The sequence below is a fragment of the Arachis duranensis genome, chromosome 10 (genome assembly GCF_000817695.3).
Source record: "Arachis duranensis cultivar V14167 chromosome 10, aradu.V14167.gnm2.J7QH, whole genome shotgun sequence".
Taxonomy (NCBI): Eukaryota; Viridiplantae; Streptophyta; class Magnoliopsida; order Fabales; family Fabaceae; genus Arachis; species Arachis duranensis.
The window spans coordinates 52,538,778-52,543,736 of record NC_029781.3 but is presented as its reverse complement, the minus strand read 5'-3'; the positions used below and the strand labels follow the sequence as shown (position 1 = coordinate 52,543,736).

Sequence of the window (4,959 nt, the reverse complement as noted above, 5' to 3'; positions counted from 1 at the left end):
TAAACAAAGCTCCTAACCGTAACCAATGAGGTTTAGTGGCTCATAACTCAGAGAAAAAACTAGGGTTCAGAAAATGTGAAAATATGAAAGTGCCAAAGAGAGAATATCCCCTGAAGGACTAAATCTTTTCGCTTTTATATCTAACCTAATTTGATTTAAAACTAAAATAAAATAGTAAATTCTAAACCTAAAAGATTTTGTTTGTAAATAAAAATAACTAGAATAAAAGATAATACAATAATTAAAAGCTAAATCCAACTAAAGATGCTCTATTAGTGAAAGTGTGATCCGACTCAATGGCGCTAAATGGCAGATTCGGCGTTTAGCTCCTTGGTGGGCAGAAGCTCCTCTTTTGATTCTGTCTTCCTGGCATTAAGCACCAGGCTTGGCATTTAGCACCCCAATGGGCAGAGGGCTTCCACGCGTTTCTGAGTTGCTAGTGCTAAACGCCTAGGTCCGCGTTTAGCGCCAACTTGGCTGCTTCCAAACTCTTCCCTTTTCTTGCACATAAACTCTACCAAACCAATCCAAACTTTATCTGAAATAATTAAAACACCAAAGCAACTCAAAGTAGCATCCAAAAAGGTTTAAAACACTAGAATTAAATTAAAACCCAATAATTTTGTATGTAAAATAAATAGAAAATAGAGAAAAGATGCTCACGCATCAAGTCATGATTGCAATGACATGTAATGTTTGTAAGTTACTGGTATAAAGAACTATTATTATTATTATTATTAAGTTCAAGACTCCTATTTTATTGTTAAGTATATGGAAGTCGTCGTAATATCGTTGCTATCAGAGTGGCGCAGTCGAAAGTGTGACATTCTAGTAATAAGGGTGTTTCATTTGATAATTTCTTAGTTTGACAGGATCCGAATGTAATATTAATTACCATCGAATTTATATATATAATCCAATAGTATATTCGACTATAAAGAGCGAATTTCTTGTAGTGAAACTACCTTCAAAAAGAAAATTATGTAGAAACTAGCCAAAAACATATTTTTTTTCTTTATACACATTTTAAGGAACATTGAGACAAAGACAAAAGATGTATTTTTAAAGAATCTTTAATGCATTTTTCTCTATTCGATTTCATTTAGATTTAAAAGATTTTAGTTGGGACTTAGGATATTGTAATTGTGTTAGAAAGAGTAAGAGTAACTTAAATTTCTTGAAATCTTAAGGTTGGAATAAGTTTAGTTCATTCAAATTGATAGATTTGATTTCTTGCACATGAAATTTGTAACAATAATGTGCCTGTGAAATATTGTTATGCAAATGATTTTGTTATTTGATATATGTGTATATATAGCTTGGGTGGATGCCATCATTTAGGGATGCACACGGATTGGATCGGATATAGTTAAAATTTCGATCCAATCTGCACTAAAATTATGAGCTCAAATTGAATCCAATATCCGTATTTTTTAGCCTCGGATCGGATGCGATCCGATACGATATGCACACAAATTTATAGATCAAATCGTATTGGGTATAAGATATAACCAGTTAAAGAATAAAAATAAAAAATATTCCTAGGAATTACAAATTAAGAAAAAGAGAAAAAACTTCAAAAAAAATTCTCTTGAAGAACCCGAACCATAATTCAAACAACAACAGAGACGATTGAATACTAGAAATTTCATAGTTAATAGTAGTTCCAAATTCAAAATAACAACAGTAGAACCAAAATTTTCTAATAGTAGTATATCTAAATTTAATAGTTGATAGAATCCATATTTAAAATAAAAAATTAAACTAGAATCCTAAACCAAGAACTTAAAAGAAATAGGAGCAGAACCTAGAACATAGAATTTAATAGAAACAGAAGCAGAAGCCAAAAGAAGACGTCGAAGCAAAAGCCAAAAGAAGAAGTAGAAGCTTGAAGCAGAACGGCGATGACGAACCTTAACAAACACTTGAACAAAGGCAATGACTAAAGGTGATGAGGATAAGATCAGAGCAAGGAACATTGGTGATAAGGCGAGCGGCAGAGGATTAGGGAAGAGGAGCAAATGCGATGAGGAAGAGAGGACTGCGGGGTCTGGTGCCACAGAGGAGAAGTAAGGAGGTGAAGCGAGTCGACAACCTCTGGTGTGGTGGCAAGGTTGAACGATAAGATGGAAGAGTCGATGAAGAGATGAGAGGAGGGAATGGGAATTAGGATTTTGAGCGAATGAGTATTAAAAATAGATTATATATTTTTATTTATAATTTTTAACTTAATTTCGGATCTCCAAATAGAGATGTAAAATTTGCGCTTCGATCCTATTTGACTGCAGATTAGATCCAATCCATTGATCCTGCGGATCAGATAATATTCGCAAATTGCAGATCGGATGTGGGTAAATTAAATACTATGGATCTGCGATTAGAAGCCGATCCATGACCACCTCTACCATCATTGTTATAGATTTCTCATTTGAAGTGTGAATTTAAGGATTTTTTAAATAGTACTTTAAATTTAAGAGAAATATCGTTTGCATTCTTTTTTGCGTACACTTTTTTATGGTATAAAAGACGAATCATTTATATTTTCTTCAGTTTTTTCAATCAGATAATTTATTGTTATGACTCAAATGTGCTCACAACTAGAAAATGGATTAATACAGACAGATTTACAGACAGATTTAGTCTTTATTACAGAAGAATTTTTTGTTACAGATGAAATTATCGGCAGATTTTGTCCCTCTATAAAAGTCCCGTCGAAAATTATTTACCAACGGATTTTTTTCCATCGGAAAATTACCGACAGATTTTTACCAATTACCGACAGATTTTTCCTCTGTAAATTCTCCATCCATTTCCCAAAGGCGACGAAGTTTTCGACGAATTTTCCGTCTGTAATTACAGACGAATTTTCCGACGAATTTTCTGTCAGTAATTACAGACGGATTTTTCAATAGATTTTTCGTCTATAATTTAAACTTTGGAAAATCATCTCACACTCTGATTACAGACAGAAAATCCGTCTGTAAATTTGTCAGTAAGGTAAAATAAAATTTTTTTTTAAAATTTTTCTATTGCAAAATAAATACTTTAAATTTGTTTTCTAAAATTACTCCATCAAATACACTGTAAATTGAAAAAAAAAGCCAAAAATCACATAGATAAACATAATATTCATTACATGATACCTATAAAATTGGATGTTATTTTTCAACACCATTATTCAATATCTCACTGTCTCAATAAAAAGATACCCCAAAATTTCTTTTAAACTGCAACAGAGAAGGGCAGGACTTTCAGCCTAAATTTTAAAACTATTTCCTCATGCTCTCTTTAAAGTTTAAACTCTCCAATCTAATCTGAGTTACATGATTCTTCACTCCATGGTAGACTCTTGTGTGGCTGAAACTTGAAAGTATTTGTTTATCTAGTTCTTCTTCTTTGATTTGTTTGCATTGGACTGAGCATATGCAGTTCCCTGGTGTCAAAAAAATAGGACATGGACAGATTTCAAAAGCCTAGCAATGTTTTATACGATTAAGAAAAAGTGAAGGAGGATAACAAAAACACAACTTTAAAACAGAACTGCGAGAGAGAGAGAGAGAGAGAGAGAGAGAGATGCTTGCATGCTCTTGAAGCACATTTAATTTGTTCTACAGGAACACTCACATTTAAGAGAGATGCTTGCATGCTTGCATGCTCTTCAATCATGGTCATGCACAGAATGCATAAAAACAAACATGCATACAAGTTATTTGTCAGACCGAATGAGATCCAATTCTTATATCTCTGCATAGCAAACCTGAAAAGATTCAACCAAGATCACAAGTTAACTAGATAAGCCTTCCACAAAAAGGGGGATATATACAAATTAATAATTTAAGGGACTAGCCATTGACCCCAAAAAAGGAATCTCAGGCATAATAACAGTTTAAAGTTTTTTAATTCCATGCAGATGTATCATTTAGTTAGCTACTGCCAGCAACAGTTAATCATAGATGCAACTGTGCCATCACAAACTATAAAAATTAATTCATGCATAAAGCTCAATCATCACAATTAGCAAAAATTATTTCAATACCAAAATTATAAAATAAAAAGAGGTATTAAAGTCTGGTACACAAGCATCCCGCATAATGCAGGGTCCAAGCAAGGGGCATGCTCAAAGAAGAAAGCGAAAAAGATAAATTAATAATCAGTTGATACTTGATAGCATTACACAGGAAAGTATTGGAACACAGCAACAAACCTTATCAGCAGCTGCCTGCAATGTCAAATGATCTCCCCATTCTCCAGACCTGTTATAATGGACAGACGATGAATGAGTAAGTTGGAGGAAAAAAGCCCACTAAATATGACGACAAAGGTCACTCATTGCATATATATATGTTACAACCAATAGTTTGTTCCAAAGATACCTAGTTTGCAATTTTCTTGCAATATCATGTTATTTTAGGAACTTGACCCTGAATAACTGGAGCATAGTAGTTTAGAGAAAGCATTCAAGTGCAAAACGAACAGGCCCATTGCAAAACTATATATATATATATAGTAGCTTTCACCGAATCTTGAATTCACAAGTCACATGAACCCACATATTAAAATATAAACATATACACACACATTAACAATATGTAATGCAGTACCAGTAAAATAAAAATAAAAAAAAGGAAAAAGAAAAGATAATTATGCCGCAATTACTAATTAAATAAGAGCAGGCAGGAGATTGTCAATGATGCAGAATATACAGTCAACAACAACAACAACAAAGCCTTGTCCCACTAAGTGGGGTCGGCTACATGAATCAAACGACGCCATTGTGCTCTGTCATGTATCATGTCTACAGAGAGACCGTTTACATGTAGATCTCGTTTGACCACCTCATGGATGGTCTTCTTAGGTCTTCCTCTGCCTTTCGCCCTTTGTCCATCTTCCATCTCATCCACCCTCCTGACTGGATGTTCTATCGGTCTTCTTCTCACATGTCCAAACCACCTGAGACGC

At 33.7% G+C, this 4,959-nt stretch overlaps 1 protein-coding gene across 2 annotated transcripts in view; it reads right to left on the bottom strand.

The window, feature by feature from the left end:
* Positions 1 to 3,141: 3,141 nt before the first annotated feature.
* Positions 3,142 to 4,959, bottom strand: part of LOC107470385 (nucleobase-ascorbate transporter 6-like) — a 5,303-nt gene continuing 3,485 nt past the window's right edge. The window contains exons 5-6 of one of the 2 annotated variants that reach the window (XM_052255489.1): positions 3,625 to 3,656; positions 3,142 to 3,433 (exon numbers count right to left, since the gene is read on the bottom strand). The gene's annotated coding sequence lies outside the window, so the exon portion shown is untranslated. The remainder of the gene's footprint in view (positions 3,434 to 3,624; positions 3,657 to 4,959) is intronic. The other variant, XM_052255488.1, reaches the window with a different exon arrangement.